At 47.1% G+C, this 24,398-nt stretch overlaps 1 protein-coding gene and 1 non-coding gene across 4 annotated transcripts in view; one reads left to right on the top strand and one right to left on the bottom strand.

Moving 5' to 3' along the window:
* Positions 1-24,398, bottom strand: part of CAMK1D (calcium/calmodulin dependent protein kinase ID) — a 268,432-nt gene that overhangs the window by 164,973 nt on the left and 79,061 nt on the right. The window lies entirely within an intron of this gene.
* Positions 461-589, top strand: LOC132539183 (small nucleolar RNA SNORA1). The gene has a single exon (XR_009550478.1). It is a non-coding gene; the product is annotated as a small nucleolar RNA SNORA1 (small nucleolar RNA).

Below are 24,398 nucleotides of genomic sequence, written 5' to 3'. Positions count from 1 at the left end.
AAAAATCCCACACAATGACTTCCTATCTGATGACTATGAAATGGCTGTTCTATTCTGCACCATCTATCCTTCTGTCAGCTGGAAATCCAGGGGACCTTCTGGAAGATCAGCCCCATGGAAGATGCCCCTCACTGTGGCCATAAAGCCCACCCTGAGTCTGGCAGCCAATCCTGGAGCAGAGCCCAGTACCAGCTAACCAGGGGGAGGTCATGGGAAGTAGCGAGGTGAGCAGTGAGTTCTCTCAACGGCAGCACACCTCTGAAGATGTCTGGGCTGCAAAGAGGTACTGAGGCTTGTGTGAACTAATCCCAACATTCCCCTTCTTCCCATTCTTCAAACACAATCCTGAGAGCCATTCAGAACACTTGACTTTACTAGGCCCACTGCAATGTACAGGGACCAGAACACAGAGTAAAGTATATACTGGAGACCAAACAGCAGACCTACTACCCATTATTACTGTAAAAAGAAAAATGAAAATGTGCACTGTCGCTTTTGGTGTTTAGAAATAGATGTGGCTACACTGATACAGGTTAAGCTTCCATCACAGCACCTTAATGCAGTAGTGACAATGAGGCCTGAAACATGTGAAAGAAAGAAAGAAAGAAAGAAAGAAAGAAAGAAAGAAAGAAAGAAAGAAAGAAAGGAAGGAAGGAAGGGAGGGAGGAAAGATAGAAAGAAGGAGTTAGACAGTATAATGGTTATGCAGAGACTCGAATGCCTGAGGCTCCAAAGTCCCAGGTTCAATCCCCTACACCATCATCAGCCAGAGCTGAGCAGTGCTCTGGTAAATAATAATAAAAATAAATTAAAATAAAAAAGAAGAAAATTATGGATCCTGGTTTCTTTTTTTTTTTTTAAATTTTCAAAATATTTATTTATTTTTCCTTTTATTGTCCTTGTTGCTTTTCATTGTTGTTATAGTTATTATTGTTGTTGTTACTAATGTCATCGTTGTTAGATAGGACAGAGAGAAATGGAGAGAGGAGGGGAAGACAAAGAAGGGGAGAGAAAGATAGATACTTGCAGACCTGCTTCACCACTTGTGAAGTTACTCCCCTGCAGGTGGGGAGCTAGGGGCTCGAACTGGGATCCTTATGCCAGTCCTTGTGCTTTGTGTCATATGTGCTTAACCCACTGCACTACCACCCAACTCCCAAGACCTTTGGTTTCTAACAAGAATCTGGAATCGATTCCAAGGCTGTCCTTTTGATTCATGACAGTGCGCTAAACCAATCACTCAGTAAAATTATATTCATCCCAAATTAGACTGAGAAATAATCAGTGGGTGCCGAAATGTTCTGCCCTATTAGCTTTCAGCCAGCTATTCTTGGATCACTGCTTCTCCCCACATCTTCACCGCTCCACATACAAATCAGATTGATTGTACTATTGACTTTATTAACAGCCTGGTCTCTAGAATCTGCTGCTATTGGATTGTGCAACTGGGCCCACAAGCGTAACCCCCCCCCCCCCAGGCCTCAGACAATAAATTAGAATGCACAGTACAATTTTCCCCAGTGTCAGGCCAGGACATTGTAAGGGCAAAAGCAAATAAATAAACAAAAACATAGCATAAAATAAAGTTGCTGCTATCTGTATTTCAATCTTCTCAGACATAGATACCTTTAGACCTACTGTTCCAGAAGAGAAATAAATTTTTTAAATTTATTTTAATGAAAGAAATACGGAAAGAAATTCACAGAGAGGAACACCAGAGCACTGCTCACCTCTGGCTCCTGGTGGTACTGGGATTAAACCTGGGAACTCGAGAATTGGGCGGTAGCGCGGGTTAAGCGCACATGGCACAAAGCGCAAGGATCGGCATAAGGATCGCGGTTCCAGCTCGCTGTTCCAGCCCCTGTCTCCCCACCTGCAGGGGAGTTGATTCACAAGCGGTGAAGCAGGTCTGCAGGTGTCTTATCTTTCTCTTCCCCTCTCTGTCTTCCCCTCCTCTCTCCATTTCTCTCTGTCCTATCCAACAACAATGACATCAATAACTAAAACAATAAAACAACAAGGGCAACAAAAGGGAATAAATAAATAAATAAATAAATATTTTTTTAAAACCCTGGGAACTCATAGCCTTAGGCATGACAATCTTTTGCAGAACCATGGGGTGCTGACTCCCCAGCCTTGAGAAGTCATTCTTAAAGACAGGAGAGTCTGTCTGCTGACCCTCTAACATGCATCCACCCCAGTGAGGGAGCCCCAGTATCAGCTAGCCTGTGTCCAGGGAACTCTCCAAGCATAAAGTGGACAATTTTAGAAGTGTAGTCACTCCTGCTGGTACAAGTTTCAGCTTCAAACATTTCATTCATGAACTCACTGCAAAGGACAATCTGCAGTGTTAATTCACCTTACTGTGTGGGATGCCCTGGGTTCCAGCCCCAGCACCACATGGGAGCACCAAGGATAGCACTGGGGGAGATCCCTGGATGGAGGAGCAGTACTTTGGTGTCTCTTCTTTCTCTGTGTCTATCTTACTTTCTCTCCTCTTCCTCCCCCCCCCCCCCCCGACCCGCCAACTCCAGGATACAAAATTAAAAACTGGGCTGGGGATACATAAAGTTCAGTGTTAGAGACAGACTTCTAGACCAGAGACCATAAGTTCAGTCCCCAGCACCACACATGATATGGGCTTTCTCTTCACATGACATTCTCTCCTCAGTCAAGTAAACAAATTAGTACATACAAATTTTTTTAATATTTATTTATTTTCCCTTTTGTTGCCCTTGTTTTATTGTTGTAGTTATTATTGTTGTTATTGATGTCATCATTGTTGGATAGGACAGCGAGAAATGGAGAGAGGAGGGGAAGACAGAGGGGGAGAGAAAGACAGACACCTGCAGACCTGCTTCACCGCTAGTGAAGGGACTCCCCTGCATGTGGGGAGCTGGGGGCTCGAACTGGGATCCTCCCACCAGTCCTTGCGCTTTGCGCCATGTACACTTAACCCGCTGTGCTACCACCCAACTCCCTAGTACATACATTTTCAACTGAGCCAGGGAGAGTGTTTGGCCATATCGTTCATGTGTGATGTTCCAACACCAAATAAAAACCAATAACAACTGAGGATCAGAAGGTGGTTTACCTAGAGTGTACGCGCTACCATGCTCAGATTCAGGTCTGAACCTCCAGCCACCATGTGGGAGTGCCTGCCAAGGGGAAGCTTCACCAGTGCTGCAGTGTCTCTCCTACTCTCTCTCTCCATCTTGACTTCTCTCACTGTACATCCAAAAAAAAAACAAAACCAAAAACCAACGGCTACCAGGAGTAGCAGATTTGTGCAGGCACTGATCCCCCGGTAATAACCCTGTTGGCAAAATAATAACAACAATAATCTATAACCCAGGTACTATTATTTGGACCCATTCAGTTCAAGTTAAAGACACACCTATAACTTTATTCACTAAATGTGCACTGGAATAGAGAGACTCTTTTTTTAATTTTTAAAATATCTTTACTATTATTTATTTATTATTAGATAGCGATAGAAAGAAATTGAGAGGGGTGGGGGAGGTAGAGAGGGAGAGACAGACAGACACCTGCTACCCTGCTTTACCACTGCAGGTGGGGACCAGGGGCTTGAGCCTGAGTCCTTGCACACTCTAATGTGTATGCTTAACCGGACACTGCCTAAACCCAAGAGACACCTAAAAACAGTTTTCATTCTCACTCCAAAACAAAAGCCACCTCCTCTTCTGAAACTGATAAGATCCACCATGACTAGCAACCTCCCACAAAAGCTGCAAGAGTCAAGCCAAGATGCTCTGAAATGCTCAAGAGCTTTGTCTAATTTCTGTCCAGATCACGTCTCACCCCCAGTCCATTCCTGCATGGGCAAACCAACAGACTGAGTTTTGGATTGACAACGATCATTGTGAGGGAAGACATCAGGATGGCAGCAGCATCACTGAGTGTGACATCTCAGGTTTCTCAAAGCTTTTTCCTGCAGCGCTGAATATTCCTGGCTAATTGCTCCACTGACTCTAACGCAGCAGACAATCAATTCCGAATGAGTGCTCACTGCTGCCCTGGGAAGAGCAGCTCCACTGGGTGGCACCAGTCTCTTTCCAGGGCCCCAAATGCCAGTTCTCATCCTGTCTCTGCTCCTTCCAGTCCCTCCTGACTGTCTGATGTTAGCTGGTCTGCTTGTGTCAGACTTTCAGGACTCGAGTGGCTCTGCCGTTTTTGTTTTGTTTTAATCACACCAACAGAACACATTAATGGAAGCCTGGTTTGGGGGAGGTGGTGGCATAATAAAAGTATCACTTCTTCTGGGATCAAAGTCTCCTGTGGCCACAGCTAAAGGAGGAGTGTCACTAAGAAGCACCAAAAGTGCCCATGGGAACTTTACTTGTCATTGTGAGAGAACAGATGCAGCTAGGCCATGAGACAGAGTTGAGTAGAGTCAAAATTCAGCTCCCAAACATTCTCCCGCCATGAGCTGGCACCTCCCTTCGCCCTCCTCATGCCGCTAGTCTCGATGGCACAGCCTCTCCCTACAGTAGTAGTTATGCTAAAGTGTTCTCCACTTCCTCAGCACACCCATCCCTGGGGAGTAGAGACTCTTGCCCCCTTTTCCTGCAGGCTTTGTTAGGAATAGTGGACATCTCATCAAGTACCAGGCAAAACTATAAGCTGGCTGGGCATTCAAAAGACGCCCTTCTTGGACCAACCTTGACTGCCAGCCCCATCCCTCTGCAGAATTCTCTGATAAGCGTTCTTTTCAGCATATTTTAATGCTTGTTCAAGTCAGTGGCATCATCAGTTAACCTGAAGGAAATGTCTTTCAAGCTCCATGCCAGCCAAACTCACACATCAATGTATTCTCTAATTAATCTGTCAGGCCCCCTCTTAAAAAAATAATACAGTAAAATACTGTCGGTATATTAATTATGCTTTCCTTGACATCATTTTGAACAGAAACTAGTACATGTCACGCCCCTCCCCACACACACACACACACACTGAAGTGACACACTTCTGCCAGGCAGCAAATCCAGTTATGGCAAATGTTTTTTCCATGGATACTACTGAGTGATAGCAAGGCCACTTTCTCAATTTTAACCTTGTAAAGTCCTTTTTTTTTAATATTTAGCAAGGAGTTGCTTTGTAACTGGCTACGTCTCCCCCACACTGAGCTAAAGATAGGCCCTGCATTGCTTTCCATGAGCCTCAATAGGAACAGGCCCCAAAAGAAGGCTGGACACAGAGCCTAGAGACAGCACAAGTCAGCCTGTGCTTGTTGGTATGCTTGGAGTTGGAGAATGAAAAACAAGTCTTTCCCTCAGACAATAAGGTCATCAAGCAAAGAAGGAACCTTTCCCACTCAAAATAATAAGCATCATCACCACCATCATCACTATCTCTACCTGCATCACTCTCATTTTCATCACTATCACCCCTCTTCATTACCATCATCACTCCATCACCACCACCATCATCATCACCACCATCTTCAATGCTACTTTTTAAAGTCTTACTCAAAGCTTAATTTTAAAAAGTTAATTGCCAGGGGTTGGGGAGTGCACAGCGCTGGTGGTGCACACAGCTGAGCACACGCGTTACCATGAACAGGCTCAAGCCTCTGTGCTTCCCACCTTAGGAGGGAAGCTTCATGAGTGGTGACGCAGATCTGTAGGTGTCTCTCTGCCTCGCTCTCTCTCTGTCTCCTCCTCTCTCAATTCCTCTCTGTCCTATTTACTTTAAAAAAAAAAAGAAAGAAAGAAAGAAAGAAAAGAAAAGAAAAATGGCTACCAGGAGTGGTGGATTTGTTGTGCAGGCACAGAACTCTGATGATAACTATAGCCAATCATTTTCTTTTTTATATATATAATTTTAAAATTTTTTAAATATTAATTTATTTATTTTCCTTTTTATTGCCCTTGCTGGTTTTTTTATTATTGTTGTAGTAGTTGTTGTAATTTATATCATCGTTGTTAGGACAGAGAGAACTGGAGAAAGGAGGGGAAGACAGAGAGGGGGAAAGAAAGATAGGCACCTACAGACCTGCTTCACTGCCTGTAAAGTGACTCTCCTGCATGTGGGGAGCCAGGGGCTCAAAACTGGGATCCTTACGCCAGTCCTTACACTTTGTGCCACGTGCACTTAGCCCACTGTGCTACCGCCTGATTCCCAGCCAATCATTTTCTAATTCTATTAATATGCACAATAAGATTGCTATACTCGTTTTACTGCTTAGAAAACTAAAGTTGGAAAAGGTTAAAACTTCTCTTAATAGGTTTCTCTGATATCGTGACACTGGTTTGAGCCAAAGTTGTGTTTATTCCTTTGCAAACAGAGCCACCTCCACAGGAGCAGTAGATTTCTTAATTCAGGGAGCATAAAAAGAGTAAGCAAGGGGGCCAGGTGGTGGCGCAACTGGTTAATTACACACATTGCAGTGAACGTGGACCCAGGTTCAAGCCCCTGGTCCCTGCCTGCAGGGGGAAACGCTTCATGTGTAGTGAAGAAGGGCTGTCGGTGTCTTTCTGTCTCTTTCCCTCCCTATCTTCCCCTCCTATCCCAATTCTGTCTCTATCCAGTAATAATAATAAATATTTAAAAAATAAGTTAAATTAAAAAAAAAAAAAGAGTAAGCAAGGTACTGAGCTTTGGCTGGCTTTACTAATATTTTCTCCAAAACATTTTGACCCAGCTCACACCCACTCTGTGTTGATGGTAATGTGAGTGTCCACAAGAACATTTGGTGAAATTTATTTACAGAGCCCTGGAAAGAATCCCCCACATCTCCAGCCTCTTCAGAGTTTGCTCACAGCGGCCCACTTCACACTATGGAGGGCAGGCAGAAGAGAAGAAGGTTGTGGACTCCCACCTGTGGAAGTCCTCACTTTGTGAACACAGGAGGGTGGAGTATGTCAGGTGGATTCTCTTTTCCTGTTCCTCACTCACTTCTTTAACACTGGGTCCCTTCCTAAGGACCTTTTCATTTAAAATGCTACATGATCATTTCCAGAACCCTGAAACTATGGGCTTGAGATTGGCCTTGCACTGGCCCAGGTATGCCTGCCCTCACTTGCTAGTGAAGAGCCCAGCTGGCCTCCAGCGCAGTGGGAAAGCTCCCCCACGTCCTCTGTGACTGTCACTTTCACAAGGTCAGTGCAAGCAGAGCTCATACACCCGTGAGCTGGGTTTTTGTTCCAAGCCTAACGGAGCGCATGCAAACTGCTCATCAGCTCATGAGATGCTGATCTCGACAGTCCTTCTGGCGAGAAATAAGCCAGTCTAGTGGTGACCCATGGAAACAAAAAGGAGGCTCCTGAGGTGGTACTGAGAGCAAAGACAAGTGGAAATTGAGTTTGTGAGGCTCTTTTCAGCAGCCAGGAAGGCCCCACTCAGCACCCAGAGGGTAGAAGCAAGCAAGCTAGAGATGGTCCGCTTTTACCCAGACTCACAACTCAAGTCATGGGAAGGTGACCTCAATGCCAGGTCCCTTGATAGGCCATGACCCCCTTGGGCACTGTGAACCCAGCAGCCCGTAACTCTCAACATGGAAACAGGGTGCAACAGTTAGAGCCTGCCTGGTGCTGGGGCTGTGTAATGGCTCACAGGAGAGCACGCACCTTGCCACATGTGAGTCCCAGCACCCCAGCACTAAGGGAACAACATAGGAGACATAGTAGTGCTGTGATATCTCCTCTCTGTGTCTTCACCATCTCTCTAAAGATATAGATTTTTTAATTGGTTCACATTTCTTTTTATATATATATATATATATATATATATATATATATATATATATATATATATATATATATATTTAAATTGCCACCAGAGTTATCAATGGGACTTGGTGTTGGTACTACCAATCCACCGCTCCCGGTGGCTATTTTTCTGAGTACCCCCTTTATATTTTATTGGATAGGACAGAGATAAATTGAGAGAGGCAGGGGAGGCAGTGAGGAAGAGAGATGCTTCACCACTCGTGAAGCATCCTCCTGCAAGTGGGGAGCAGGGACTGAACTTGGGCCCTTATGCATAATAACATGTGTGCTAAACCAGGTGTGTCACCACCCTGCGCCCCTCACACTTTTCTTTCTTGATGTTGGGTCAGGTTTCCCAGTGATTTATGAAAAGGTAAAAACAAGATAACCCATCCCCGGGATGGGGTGGTCTAAAAGTTTCCAAAAGGCTGGCCTGTCTCAGCCACTCCCCAGACTGTCCCATGAAGGTGCCTGGGCCACATCCCGGGCTCAGAGAACAAGGCTCCAGCCTCCCCTAGACACCCAAGTGCGTTTCCTGGGAATTTGCCACATGGTCACATCACCTGCTATCTGCTGCTGTGAGTCTTTAACAACCCTGGAAGCCATCCAGAGAGCAAACATTAGTCAGCTGGGGCCCAGCACATGAATGCCCTTCCCAGGAAACCCGGCCGCCCGGCTGGCGCTGACCATGATGCTGCACCTGGCCCTGCTCACCAAGGGGCAGGTGAGTTGGTGGCAATGTCCCATGTCCCCTGGCCCGCTGCCACCTGGGGAGCAGGTCACACAGTGGGGAGGGTACTCAGACACTCAGAGGCAGACAAAGGGGGAGACACCAAAATATAGAAGCTTCAGCAGTTACCAGAGCACCACCCATGTGGTGCTGGGGCTCCAGCTCGGGTGGCAGTGCAGGCACCCTACCTGGTGAGCTGTCTCTCTGGCCCTAAAATCCTCTTCAATCCAGTGAAACACCGCATGGTTTGGGTTCCAGGTGCGAAGCACGTCACCTGCTGTGATGCTTCCAGAAAGCGCACCCTCACTGTTCCCACCCTCCAGTCAGCTGCCCTGTGAACAGAGTCAATCCCCCAACTCTCCTGCCAGCCCCAGAAACAATAGCACTGTGTGTGGAGCCATCAGCAGGCATTTTCATGGTGGGGGTGCTTCTCTAGTCCTGGTGGCTTCTCTGGGGTGTGTGGGGGGAATCTCAAGGACGAGAGCCTTGGCCCGATTTCTGATTCGTGGGAAGAAAAACACCAGCCCAGGCTGCCCTACCTGGTGCATAGCCACCCGCCAACCCTGCCCTTCTTTCTCCCCCAGCTCCCAGCATTGGAGCAGAAGAGATCAAAGGGGAGAGCTTTCAAAGGGAGAGAGAACACATGTCGGGTTATGTTCCCTCCCAAGCTTCTGACAGCACCCAAAGTAAATGAGACCCAGCAAAAGCGCCCAACATCTGGGCCAGGCTGGGATGGCAGAGACGGCCCCATCTTTAAAGCTAGCGTGAAGGTGGGGTCAGGGGGCTGGCAACAAAGCAGGAGAGAGGACCAGGTGTGCATCTGGAAAATCCTAACATCATTTTTTGGACCATAAAAAATCATCAGCTTAGAAATGAGCACTTAATGTTGCTGTGAAGAAAGCTTCTAGTTTGATTGAATTTTGACCCGCCTGCGGCTGCCTTACTTAACACAACCAGATGGAGTGACTCTGCTGGCAGCAGAAGGTCCAAGGGCTGTATGTTTCCTACCCCTGATCTAGAAGGATGTGCCATCCCAATTTACTGAGAGGAGTAGAAATACCCCAACTGAGAAAAACCAACTATAGCAGTCACTTGGTGGCTAGCTCTGTAGCAGTTAGATTAGAGAGAGGGCTGCATTTCTTACCAGCCACACAGCCTCTGAAAATAGAAGGCCTGGGGAGAACAGGCTACTAATGACACCAACAGGCAAAGATGGGAAAAACCTAAAGGCCCGCCCAAAAGGACTGGACGAAGAAGCCAGAGGGAGGTACACTTCAAGGAATACTACTCAACACTTTAGGGACACTGAGGGCAGAACTAGAGGTGATCAGGCTAAGAGAAAGTTAGGAAGTGAAAGACAACTACTAGATGGTTTCACTCATATCCGGAATAAATAACTGAGACAGGGAGCCAGGTGGCAGTGCACCTGGTTAAGCACACACATTACAGTGCACAAGGACCCAGGTTCAAGTCCCTGGTCCCCACCTGCAGGGGGAAAGCTTCACAAGTGGTGAAGTAGGGCTATAGGTATCTCTCTGTCTCTCTCCCTCTCTATCTTCTCCTCCCCTCTCAATTTCTCTGTCTCTATCCAATAATAAATAATAAAAAAAATCTTTAAAAATAACTGAAACAGAAGAACTTGGAATAAGTAACCAAACTGATGCCTAGACTCTGAAAAGCATGGTGGCTATTGGAGGAAGTGAGGAGGGGAAGTCAGGGGATGAGCAGAGGGTCTCCTGGGTTCGATGGCACTACAGCTGTGATGGAGAGAACAGAGAGAGGCACTCACAACATGCATGCCTACACACATGCACAAAACCATAGTCCCACACTCTGCTTTTTCAATGCTAGGCATCACTAGGGCTTTATGCCTGCACAATTCCTCCACTCCCGGTAGACACTTTTTTATCTCATTTTTCCAGATAAGAGGATGACAGAAACCACAACATGCCTCTACCACTCATGAAATCCCTCCTTTGCATGGTCTTCCCATATAGTGAATGTGGACTCGAACCCAGGTAAAGTGTGCACACCACCAGGTGAGATCTCTTCCAGTCCCTTAACCCCCTAAAATCTTATATGGGAAATCAGTGTTAAATCAGTAAGAAATCAAATTTGTATCCAATACTGATTCTGTTAGTTCCTCTATAAAGTGCACACACCCCAGCAGTGCTAGGCCCTGGGTGAAGCCCCGTGGCCTACACATACATCCACCAGAACAAAGACGCAGGCTGGCTCTGCCAGGGGGAAAGGGAGGGCACCTGGTGCCTGTATCCATACACTTGGGTCATTTATTATTAATTCGAAACTCAAAGCAAATATGACCAAATGATAACATTTTCCCATTCTGGGTAAGGATATGATATGCTGCTCATGTATCTTTTTTCCATTCCTGTACTATTTGATGAATTTGAAGAGTATCATGCTATTAGTCATGTTAGTAAACAAATGCCTCACTATATCTTCACTGAGCCCTGATTGGGCTATATAACCTTGGGTTCATTCTAGTTTTTTTATCTTTTCCATGAGATAACACTCCCACCCCCATCCTGTTAGTGGTCTGTTAGCAAGAACTCTGTTATAGTAAGTTGAATCCACTACTTTTGTTTGCCTGCTGGCGCCTTGCTCATGGACAGTTTCCACTGCTCCCATTGAACATCTTCTTCCCCCTTTTAATTCCAGATAAAGGGGGGGGGGAGAGGAGAGACACTAAAGCACCACTCTGCCATGCATACAGTCCTCATGCATGGTCAAGTGCTCTCTACCAGGTGAGTTTCTACACTCAGAAAATGGAGAGAAGAACCCCTTGGCTACAACTGTCCTGTTGAAACAGGCAGGAAGGGGCTGTCACTCAAAAACACTGCTGTGAATCTGAGGGAGCCTGGGGGACTATGCAAAGGGGCAGAGGAGACACTGTGAGTGCAGCAGACACCCCTGCACTACCATGTGGAAGAATGAGGCTTGGGAAAGGAAGAACTCAGTACAGGGCCATCTACACAGTACATTGCAGAGTCATAAGCAGGACTAGGTACCTGGAATGGTACAAGGGGCACTCCCCTCCATTCAAATAATCTCACACGCAGAGCAGGGCAGGAAGTAGTCAGGGTAAAGAAACACAAGCACCACCAGTAAACACTGATACCCTTAGATCTCGAGAAGTCAGATGAAAAGAATTAAATATAATGCTTTTGGCCAAACGACTGATGGGTATCTGTTGAAGGGATGGATGGCAACAGCACTGATTTTTAAAAGTCTAAGTGACAAGGAAGAAAAGGGCTGAGGAGCCCTATCAAATTAAGAAAAGGAAAAAAAAAGCAATTAGGAATGGGGCAGGAGGGGGATGAGAATTTTTCGAGCCTAGGAAGAATTTAATTGCCCAATCGCCTACCCAGGGAGTGTGTTGGCCAGCTCTCCACTACGCACACGTGCCTAAGAGATCCTCCTGGGAAGAGGCGGGTCAGGAACCCCCTGGAAACAGACCTCAAAAGAGCCCTCTGGTTTCCAGATGATAAATCTGTTATTAGAGCCAGAGGATTTCCTCTGCCCTTTGCATTTATTCTCACAGCTTCAGGGACCACCCCCCAAACACATCCAACACCCCAGGAGAAAGGAGAAGCAGCCAAAATCACTTTGTCCTGTGGTGAGAACACCACGGAGCCTTCCTGCCAGGGGATGACAGAGCAAAGGTAGTGCCCAGCCATGGTGACTGCCAGCCTAGCTTCTAAGCTTTAGTTACTCTACAGTCTATCATTTCAGCCAGGAAGGTGAATCCTGGGCGGGGCCCTGGGAGCCTGGAGGGAGGGCCCTGGGACAGGCCCCTCCAGGTCCGTCTGCAAGAAAGATGGGTCTGGCTGGGGTTGGTTATTCTAGTTCTCTAGCCCACCCTGCTCTTCCATAGAGGTTCGCACCAGCTGGCAGATGCTGCTGCCACTGTGTTTAGCCCTGGACTTCGCCCACAAACAGTGTGCTTAAGCAAATGTGATACTTGCAGAATTGGAAGGGCCAGAGCACCAGACACCTTCCCCCGGTGGTCATGTCCACACGGCCCTGGCAACCGTTATCTCATTTTGACAGAATGAAAAACACAAGCTCCTGGACAAGTGGTGAGACAAACCACGATCTTGCTTTTCTCCTGACTGGGTCACATGCCCAAGATAAACAAGTACCACTTGTGCATCATCAAACTGAGATAGTTTGGCCACTCTGGTCCAAAACAAGAATATTGATGTTGTGGCCAGAAAGATATCTCACCGGGGAGGATATGTGCCTTGCTATGCCTATGGCCTGGGTTTGAGTCCCAGCACCACTGGAAGTGCCACAGTACCTGGGGGAAGCTCTGGCACTGTGGTCTCTGATTCTGCCCATTTCTGTTTATCTAAATAAAAATTTTAAAAGAAATTTGTATGGGCCAGTAAGATTACACATGTGTGAGGCCCCAGCTCTGGGAGTCTAAAAAGACCACTGATAGGAATGTCAAGTTCAGGTAGCTTTCACTACCTGTTTTATTTACTATGAATAAACTGGCCTCACATTTGTGGTCCTTTACACCCTTGTGTTCTACTTGTTTTCTCCTTCACAATCTCAGTCCTGCACTCTCCTTGGGCCCCAGACTACAGGTGGGAGGCAGACACGGGGGTGGGTGGTGCAATGGGCAAAGCTGAGAAGGGGCTGTGAAAGTCCTGTGCAAAAGTAGTTCTCAGAAGAAAGCACATGAGAACCACTGCTCCCCTACGCCACCCTCAAGAGCCCCTGTAAACTCTTCTGGGTCCTGTAAGAATCACAATAGGACGCCTGTTCTCCATCTGCTATATCACACAAACCTGTCAGCTCACAGATGAGCGAGTTACATTCGCCCACTAGAGCGCCCACCATGATGAACGGCCCCCCTAAAGTTAGACTGCTCACAGATAGACCTGGGTGAGTCACAGAGATCAAGCCCAACCTTTGTGTTTCCCAGCGAGGGACACTGAAGCCTAGCAAGTTGGGCCTTTAGCACAGTGGAGAGAAAATCCCACCCAGTCAAGATCCAAGCAAGCCTTCTGTATCTGTGATTACACTCAACCAGCCAGCCTCAGTCACCACACCCTGGACATGCAGTGAGGTGCCTGGTGTTTGCATCTGTCCCAAGCATGCACTCAGTCTTTATCCCTTAAGCAATTCACCGTGTACATTGTACTGGGCATTGTGACTAATCGAGAGAGAATTCCAAGGATCCAGGAGGAGTGTGTGGATTATGTGCAAATGCTACAGCACTTTAGGGGAAAGGGGATAAAGCTCCCAGGGATTGTGGGTGTCTGCAAGGATCCCTAATGGTGTTAGTGGATGGCCACTTTCATGGTCACCCATGACCTCAGCCTGCTCACAGCTCCCCACTTGTGGTTTGAAGGGAACAGCTAAATGGTGTGCAGAGAGCTGCCACCTTAAAGGCCCCAAGGCTGTGGGCCTCCAGAACCAGCCCCACCTGCACCCAAGTCCCAACACCAGTGTGTTTGAGGCAGTTACTTCACCACCCCCCAACCTCAGTTTCCCCATACATCAAATAAAGCTGTGGTTCCCATCCTTAGAACTGCATCCAGTGTTCATGCTTTTGTTTCTCACAGCACAATGCCCAGGTGGAAAGCTGCTCCTTCTTCCAAACCTGAGCTCCCTGGAGCATTAATGGCTGGAATGCACTATTCCACACAGAGAGGACAGCCGCGGCCACCTCTTTAAAGTCACCAGGTGTGCCCCAGGCTTCCTAACAGGCAGAGCGAACAAACTCATCACCTTGAATAACACATGCAGCGTGTTAGCAGACACCGGATTCTGCAGGTGGCCCATGCTTTTTAGCTCTAATAGTTAGGTGCTGGGTATTATTATCGTCGTCACTCTGACTCCATTGTGTAGTGCTGCTCATGGACTTTTGACCCGTACCCTCCCAGCAGCTCCTGCCCTGACTAGCTGGGTGAGTCTGGGCAAGTCACTAAGCTTCCCCAGCCAGGTGTCATCAACTGCAAACTGAGACTCACAAGCCATGGTCACAGGCCCACAGGATTAAGCGGTTCCATCTATGAACAATGCTTCAGACAAGGCTTGGCAATACAACCCAGCAGGAACTGTCAGCAGTCAGCATATGACATGTTCTCAAAAAGCAAGTGTCATACAAACAACACACTCTGATTCTCATAAGGGGAGATAAGATGTGTGGATCTGTCCGGGATGCTGTCTGCTCGGTGAGGCCTCATTCCCACTGAAGTGCAGTGTCACCACCACCCAGGGAAGGTGACACAGGCTTGTCACCTGAGCTGGGTCTGGCAGACTCCCATTTAAAGGCCCATGTGAGTGCAGCAGAGCCAAAGATAGAGAAGGCACAGATTGATGGGGGAATACATCGATTTCCATTCACAAATGCTGTGATTGTTTAGGTAGAAAATGCCAAAATCCACCTCACACAGATATCTGGAACAACTGAGTTTAGCAAAACTATAGAACACAGGGTTGATATATAAGACCAATTTCTACAAGGTGAACAACTGATAATGAAAACACTAAGGCAATATCATGCACACTAGCTGCCAGAAAAACTCAATCTCTGGGCATAATTACAGCCAGTATGTTCAGGATCTAAAGATTAAAAATTATAAAACACTGGTGAAATAAACCAAAGAAAATCCAAATAAATCTAGACTATGCTCATACATTGAAGGAGTAATGTTGGTCAGATGTTAATTTTAGCCTGACTGATGGGCAGGTTCAATACAATCTCAACCCAGGTATCAGGAGGGTTTTGGCAGAAACTGATAAGATAATTCTAAGATATACAAGTGGCTATCTATACATGTACAAAAGGGCTATAATATCCAAAAACATTTTGAAAAGCAGTAGAAAGCATGGGTGCTACACCACCTGATTTTAAGATTTAGCATAAAGCCATGTTGATCAGGACAAGACAGTATTGGCAAAGGATTAACAAACATATCCAAGGGGTAGAGCACTCTTTATCAAGCTCAAGGACCAGAGTTCATGTCCCTGATCCTCCACCTTCAGTAGGGAAGTTTCACAAGCAGCACAGCAGTGGCCCTCTCTATCCCCTGCTCCCTTTCATTTTCTTTTTCTATCAAAAAATGAAAGAAAAAAACAGATTGAAGAGATTAAAAATTGAAATACTGAACTTCACTGAAAAGAAAAAAATTTGCTCTGTATAAGACACACTTAAGGAGATAACAAAAAGATGAGTCACAGATTGAGAGAAAATACTGGAAAAGGGCAAAGGAGGTTTATCTGATATATATATATATATATATATATATATATATATATATATTCCCTTTTGTTGCCCTTGTTGTTGTAGTTATTATTGTTGTTGTTACTGATGTCGTCATCATTGGATAGGGCCGAGAGAAATGGAGAGGAGGGGAAGACAGAGAGAGGGAGAGAAAGATAGACACCTGCAGACCTGCTTCACTGTTTGTGAAGGCAGGCAGGGAGTCGGGGGCTCGAACCGGGATCCTTACGCTGGTCCTTACACTTTGTGTCATGTGCGCTTAACCCGCTGCGCTACCGCCTGACTGCCTCTGAGATATATTTTTTAAAATTCTTAAAGCTAGGGGGCCAGGTGGTGGCACACCTGGTTGAGTGCACGTATTACAATGCACAAGGATCTGGTTCAGCCCCCCATCCCCACCTGCAGGGGGAAAGCTTCCTGAGTGGTGAAGCAGGGCTGCAGGTGTCTCTCTGTCTCTCTCCCTCTCTATCACCCCCTTCTCTCTTGATTTCTGGCTTTCTCTATCCAATAAATAAAGATAATAAAAAAAATTCTTAAAGTGGGGGAGATATCATAGCCAGTAATACAATAGATTTCCATACCTGAGACTCACAGAGGGAGAGAGAAGAGGGAAAGATAGAGGTAAGACACCACTGCACTGCTCCACCATCCATAGACCTGCCCTAGTAACATTCATAGTGCTCCCGTGGGGTACCGGGGCTCAAACCCAGGGCCTCACATGAGCTGTACTCTACCCAGTGAGATATCTCCTGGGTATCACACAGGGCGAATAGGGTATGTGCACTATCAGGTGGACTTGGCTTCTGATTTCTACTTTAAAGTTCCAGGCTGTCTCCTCCCTACCGTAATGAAAGCAGGAGACATCTCAATGCTATTTTCAGTGACCCTGGGCCACTGTGCAAATGGGGTCTCACCAGAGACCTGGAGGGAATTGGCCTAGGCCTTGGTGGCATCACTGGGGGCCAGCAAGACCTTTTTATTTTATGAGATCACTGCTCAGCTCTGGCTCTAGTGTGAGGGACTGGATCTAGAACTTTGGAGCCTTAAGCATGAGAGCCATTTTGCAGGTTCAGAGCTCCACTGCTGAGCTAGTTCCCCATCAATAGGCCAGCTTTTTAAAATGCTAACTGAGAATTCTCATGCGAAATCTCAGAGGTCTGGAAGAAGACTATTGCACAGCAGGACTCACACCCAGTCAAGGTCAGACCACACTGGGCCCTAGCAGCCTGGCCCCCTCTATAACAGGAATCCTTGTCAAGGGCTCCACGGTGCCAGGAGCCCAGATCAAAAGCTACACTAACTCCAGGCAGGTGAGGCCTCTGGCCTGAGGCCCTGCCCATCGGCAGCTGCTGCCGGGAAGCTTGCAATTACCCAAATGAAGGCCCTGTCCTCTTGCGCCTCTAGATTCTGGCACACGCTGCATCCTCTACTGAGATGCCCCCCAACCCCACCTCTCAGGAAATGTCACAAGCAAGGAATGCTCACTGCCCCTGTCCTCAGACCCTCCTCACAGATGGCTGGTTACCCGAACCGCACTTCCTAGAGGAGACGATATGGATGATGGAACTCTTCGTCCTTTAACACTCTCTTGGTATTTGTCTTTAGGAAAGAGAGACCAGAGTTCTGCTCAGTTCTGGAATATAGGTTGCCAGGGATTGAAGCTGGGAAATTTAGGTTTGCAAGCCTGTGTTTCCCCCACCTCTCTTTTAATCTTACCCCATTTTAGAGAATGAGAGAGACATCATAGCACTGCTCCACCATTCATAGAGCTCCCCCAATGCTGTCAATGGTGTTCCCATGTGGTACCAGGATTTGAACCCAGTGTCATGCAGAGTAAGGTGTTGTATCTACTAAGTAAGTTAGCTACCGGTGTGCCTCTACTCCTTCACAGTGTGTAGAAAGTCAGACTTCCCAAACACTCCCACATTCTCTCTCCGATCATCAGTACCAGGCGTGGGGATGTTAAGTCAGCCTATGCAAGACTGGAATCAACCTAGCTTCTCTAACCCACGATGGTAAATGTGCATGTACCTATGGTGAGATGGGCCAGAATGGGGAGCAGGAGGGAGGTGCAGATTGAAATCCTAATTCTTTGGACCAGAAAGGATCAGCCTTTCCTGCTCTGCTCTATTCATTTCAGTGACACACCAGAACATGCCGCATCGGCCCTCGTGAAATGGTGATAAAGTCAGGAAGCAGAGATCCAAGTTTGCCGTGAGAAGTGTAATTAAATTCTTGTAGAACAAGATGTCTGAGGCAGCCTGTGGGCTTTTGCTAATATTTCTTCGTTGTTGTACAATTGTGTTAAGCAAGCAATGAGGGGTGTTGCGCTAGCTGGGAGCACGATGCTCACCAGGCCCAGTAGAAAGAGCCAGCACCAGTGCCACCAGATGTGTGACAGGCTTCAGGAGGAACCAGCCCCTGGGTGACTAGCCTGGCACTGGGAGTTGTTTCCAGTCCCCACATGTCACTGAATGTGTTTAAATACATTTCATGCAGCCTCCTGGATGCGCCAACCAGGGAAGACACCCTCTCCTTGCCTCCTTCACACTTCCTACACACTCATGCATGCTCACACATATGTGCATCGTGAGTTCATAACAACATAAACATTTGTGTGTACGCGCACATACACCCCGTGAGCATGTCGTCCACACAAATATACATTCACACACTGACGTGTGCCCAGGCTACCACAGGGAAGCGTCTCCACAGCTACACCTAAAACTAACTGAAATCACATGGACTGTGAGGGCACAGACGTCTCAGGCATGCGTGCGCTGCTGAAAGTGAATGTGCAGGCACCACGGACATGAAGGTGTACCTTTCCTGCATGAGGCTCTGGGTTTGATCCCCAGCACCCTGCAAAGAAAAACTCCCCAGTGTATCTACTGCATTGAACTTGCCACAGAAGACCTGGCACCAGACTGCTGCCTCCTCTACCCCCACCCACTGCCTCCACCTTGCCCTGGCAACCACAAACCACTCTACAGCCTGAATGTTTGTTTTCGTTTCATTAAGTTCATTTGCTTGTTTTCTCTATGTGCCACATGTGAGTGAATCATATGATGTTTGCCTTTATCTGTCTAGTTTATATCACTCAGCTTAACCTCCTCCAGACCCAACCATGTTGCCTGTGGCAGAATTTCATCTTTCTTTATAGCTAAGTAATATTCTACTAAGTCTCTAGTCTATGTCTTTATTCAGCAGTTGGTGGGCACTTTGGCTGCTTCTAGTTCTTGGCTGCTGTGAATAGCACTGCAATGAACACATTACAGTATGCCAGGACTCATGTTCAAGCCCCCGTCCCCATCTACAGGGGGTGAAGCTTCATGAATAGTAGAGCAATTTTTCCTTGTCTCTGACTTTCTCTCCCTCTCTTTCTCTGTCTCTCACTCTATCAAAGAAAAAATGAAAAAAAAAGTGGCTTCTGGGAGCAGCAGAGTCCTATAGGCACTGAGCCCCAGAGCTAGCCTTTGGGGAAAAGAAAAGGAGAAGGGAAGACTTTGTGTTTTTGCTAAACAATGTTATTTCTAAGTGGCCCAATGTGGGCTGCAGTGTATAGCTGTGTACCTCATTGATCAATCCTTCACCAAGAATCAATCTTCTAAAGGACTGACTAGATGACAAGTGGGCAGAAAATCCTTGGCCACTGGTGACAGATGAGCCTCTCCCAATGGAGAGCCAGGAGGAAATGTCACCTACCAACAATCACAAGGCCCCACATCTACTCTTCTCTGCGGTACCACAAATGAACTGTCAGTCACTAGAAGGACACATGGCCAGCCTAGGTGACAGCAGGGAGGAAGGCAAAGGACAGGTCCTGGGCAGGGGGACAGCCAGGACAGGCATCCAGGGAACGATTCTGCTCCAGGGGGAAAAGTAGTGACTCCATAGTTCTCCCTCCCTGGCTCTGCCTCCAGGCTGAATCCCCAGTGTCCTGGGCCTCCAGCTCTGATAGGAACTCACCCAAGGGCCCAGGAGAGGTCTTGTAGATGAGATTGTATCTGTCTGTCCCAGCATGCCCACCAAGGTTCTGAAACTATGAGCAGTCATTGACAGAGACACTTTATTCTGTAATGGGGAGTGACCTCTATCTGTTTCCATAAAAATAATAGCTAAGGTGGTCGGGCGGTGGTGCTGTGGGTTAAGCACACATGGCGCAAAGTGTAAGGACCAGCGTAAGAATCCCAGTTTGAGCCCCCGGCTCCCCACCTGCAGGGGAGTCGCTTCACAGGCGGTGAAGCAGGTCTGCAGGTGTCTGTCTTTCTCTCCCCCTTTCTGTCTTCCCCTCCTCTCTCCATTTCTCTCTGTCCTATCCAACAATGAACAACATCAACAATGGTAATAAGAATAATCACAACGAGGCTACAACAACAAGAGCAACAAAAGGGGGGAAAAATGGCCGAGCGGTGAATTCATGGTGCAGGCACCGAGCCCAGCAATAACCCTGGAGGGGAAAAAAAAAAAATAATAATAATAATAATAATAGCTAAGAGACAGTTCACCCAGTAGACTGCATGCCTTGCCACATGTGAGGCCTTAGATTTAAGCCCCAGCACCACATGGGGAAACTACAGGTGACACCAAAGGAAGCTCCATGGATGGGGGAGCAGTGCTTTGGCGTCTCTCTTCTGTTCCTTTCTTCATATCTCTTCTCTTTCCTCTTCTCCCTTATATAAAGGAAAAACTAATGGGTTTGGGGAGGTTGTTCAATATTCATACCACACATGCATGAAGTCCTGGTACAACATTAAAAAAAACACCCTGAGGCTCGGAGAGAGCTTGCCCTATAGAGCACACACTTCCCATGCACACGAACCTGGATTTGAGCCCCAGCCCCACGCGGCAGCACCATGCACAGGGAAAGCTTCAAGAGCACTGAGGCAGTGCTGTGGAGTCTCTGTGTGTCTTTCTGTCTCTGTCTTTCTCTCACACAAACACACAGTCATGAAGTCCTAGTCAAGAATACTGGTTAAAAATTAAATTTTTTTAACAAATTAAAAAAGTAAAAATAGTTCTGAAAATTGTTTAAAACTACAACAACCAGGGACTGGGTGGTGGTTCACCCAGTTGAGCACACACATTACCATATGCAAGGCCCCAGGTGCAAGGCCCCAGTCCCTACCTGTAGGGAGGAAGCTTCATGAGCGGTAGAGCAGCTCTACAGGTCTGTCTGTCTCACTCTCTCTCTCTCTCTCTCTTTCTCTCTCTCTCTCTCCATGTCTCCCTCTTCTCTCTCAATTTCTTTCTGTCTCTATCAAATAAATAAATGAAAATATTTTTAAAATACAAAATCCTCACAGATATAGAATATGGAATTGATATAATTTTATATGGTCTAGAGTCCCACAGGCTCTGCTCCATGTACCCTAAGAGAGATGCCCCGCCCCCCATGCAGAATGGAAGACGTGCCCTTCCTGTATGGTTGCACCCCTCCTGACCCCCCTCCACAGCCTCCAAGAAAGGGTTTTGATTTGGGGAATAATCAATCCTGTTGCCTCAGGCTGGTGACATGAGAAGGCTTGTGTCTGTTTTGGGCTCTGATATGCTATCCTTCTTCCTTTCCCTTTTTTTTTTTTTTTCAGAAGCCAGTGGAAGGGAGGAACTTCATGAAAGATGCATGTGGCTATGGATTGTGGGCTGATGAGACAAGCAGAATGGTTCTTTCAGGAAGAGAGGGCAGAGCAGGCTGCTAGCAGGGAAACAAGACCCAGAAGCTTCCATCTGCACTTCAGCCAGTGACCAGTCACCTCAGAGGACCCTGTCATGCAGCTCAAAGCACCAAGATTGGGGAGAAAGTGACAGGCGGAGAACAGCTTGGGGGGGGAGTCTAATCTAACTGGCCACTGGCCACCCCCTCCCGTCAGGCAAATAGCACAGATGATGCTAACATACTGAGGCTGACTCAATGCAGAGAGAGGGGCAACACTGACCTAGAAGTCAAGACAGTAAGTGCTGGGTTTGACATCAGACAAGTCACCTGCCAGCAAAAGCCTTCACTTGTCTGCTGATAACAGTGCGAGAGTATTTGCTATCGAATTCAACTGTGAGAATAAGCGGGAACCCTTCACTCAGGTGACATTCCATGACATAGCAAGACTGTACCATCTTCACTTCTCTCTATGACTTCTTTCTCCCTAATCCCCCCTCAAATTTATTGTTCCCCTCCTATCCTCCCTCCCTCCTTCCCTCCCTCCCTTCCCTCCCTTTCGTTTTCTCCTGTCTTGCCGTGCTTAGTACCTGCATGATTCCAACAATCCTGGTGGACTCTTTTTTTCTCCTTTTAATATTAAAGAGAGACAGACAGAGAGAAACGAGAGCCACCACAGCTCTGCCCTACTGCTTATGCAGCTTCCCCTGTGGATCATACTTCCATATGGGGGTAAGGGCTTGAACCCAGTCTTTGTGCACAGTGAAGTGTGTACTCTACCAGGTGAGCTATCTCTTGGCCCCTCTTCGCTACTTCTTTTTTTTTAAATATTTATTTCCTTTTGTTGCCCTTGTTTTATTGTTGTAGTTACTGTTGTTGTTATTGATATTGTTGTTGGACAGGACAGAGAGAAGTGAAGAGAGGAGGGGAAGACAAAGAGAGGGAGAGAAAGATAACAAGATCTTTTCGCCAGTTCTTGCACTTTGAGCCATGTGCACTTAAGCAGCTGCACTACCGCCCGAATCCCTCTTTGTTACTTCTTAAGCACTGGAATACAAAGGGCAGGATGGCACCAACTAGTTTTCAGGTAAACAGGCACAGCATGCAAGGGCAAGGAGGACTGTGAGGTGTTCTTGGGCCCTGAGCTTAGTGTGGAGCCTAAATTTGAACTGGCTTCCAAGCCCCTCTCATCTCAAGTTCAAACACCACCCTCCCCAACACCAGCCCCAGCTGAAAACGGGGCTCTCCTCTGCCTCATTTTACTCCCCTACCCTCTTCCTGAACACACTTGGTTATAGAGAAGCCCTCTGTCTTTTTTTTTTTTAAACTGCCACCAGGCTTACTGCTGGGGCTGGGGGTCTGTATGAAGAATCCACCAATTCCAGCACCCTTTTTAAAAATTTTATTTATTTTGATAGGACAGAAATGATTCAAATTGAAAGAGGATTAGGAGGTACACTGGAACCCATCACCATACACAAGGACCAGTTCCCCACCTGAAGGGGAAGCCTCATGAGTAGTGAAGCAGGGCTGCAAGTCTTTCTCTCTCTTCTTTCTCTCTCTCTTCCCCGTGTCTCTCTTTCCTCTCAATTTCTCTTTCTCTGTCCAAATAAATAAAGAAAATATCTTTAAGAAAGATACTTGCAGCACTGTTTCACTGCTCATGAATCTCTCCCCCACCCTCCCATGCAGGTGGGAACCTGGGCTTGAAGCCAGGTCCTTATACATAGTAATGTATGTGCCCAACTGCCCTTCCCTTGCTCCATCTTTAGGCCCGTTACTTTAGAATTTGAACTTTCTACAAGTTGGAGGTGGCCATATCCAGAGATCTGGAGTTTAGCTGCATCTTGGCCAAAGAGTGCCCACGCACCTCTCTCTGTTACCCAGCTGCATCCAGCATTTGTCAGCCTCCGACATCCCAAATACCCAGCAGCCTTCTCACCCCTTGTTCTGCTGGTGCCAGGTTGCTGCCACAAGGCACACCAGCTCCTTCGGCCCCTCTTGGGCCGCAGTCTTGCATTTCAGTCATCACAATGGGCTCCACTGCTGTGACAGCTTCCAGCTATCCACATGCTCCTCTAAGCTCAGTACCTGCCTTTCTTCCCAGCCTCCCCACCTCACTCAAGTCAGCATATTCCCTGTGAGTCTCAAGTTTATTGTTCAAGCCTGCTGACTTGCCAGGCTGCCCACCTGGTGCTGAGCATCTCACCACCACCCCCCAGGCTGGAGTTCAGCCCTTTCCATAAATCAGGATCTTCTGACATCCGTGTTCATTTCTCAGTCCTTGTCATTTGGGGAATAGGCATGAGAATTAAATAAAATTGACCTGCATCTAAAAATTTGGACTTCATAGCTTTAAACAATGATCCCTTTGGATCCTGGAATACACAGAATCTTAAACTTACAGACTAACTTCCCTAACAACCATAGAAAGAAAGGCAGCTTGCTCTGAAATGGTAGCAGTGGCATATTTCTCTGTTTAGAGCTCAAGCACTACTGCAGCAGACAGTTCTCCACTCTCACTTTCTGCTGGGGTGGGGGGGGCTGTCTTCCACCCCTAGCTCAGTGAGTGACTAATCTCTCATAGCTCACACCCGTCCCTTCCTCTAGTCTATCACCTTGGATCTGCCTATTTCCCTCTCAAGTCAGGAGACCAAGGCCACACAAAACAAGAGTGACAAGCCAGCGGGGGTCTAGGTCCCTGTCACTGTGAGCCCACTACAGTCCTTGGTAGGCCATCCACTAGGGTTTATACAAAAGGAAAACAGGGCCACACCTACAGTCACTTGGCCACCTACAGCCAACTCTGTCCCCACAGCCACTGAAGAATCTGCACATGAGCCTTTACACCAACCAGCATAATGTACTAAGACACTTGTCCACAGGCTTTGATCTCACAGCAGCCTATGACACGGTCTGGCACCGTGGTCTCCTAGTCAAGATCTTAAGATGCCTGCCTCCATGGGTGGCCAACACTATATCGTTTCTTCTCCAAAACAGAAGATTCCGGGTGCATCTGGG

The sequence above is a fragment of the Erinaceus europaeus genome, chromosome 6, assembly GCF_950295315.1.
Source record: "Erinaceus europaeus chromosome 6, mEriEur2.1, whole genome shotgun sequence".
NCBI lineage: Eukaryota > Metazoa > Chordata > Mammalia > Eulipotyphla > Erinaceidae > Erinaceus > Erinaceus europaeus.
The sequence above is the reverse complement of the archived record's forward strand: the minus strand, read 5'-3'. Positions and strand labels throughout refer to the sequence as shown.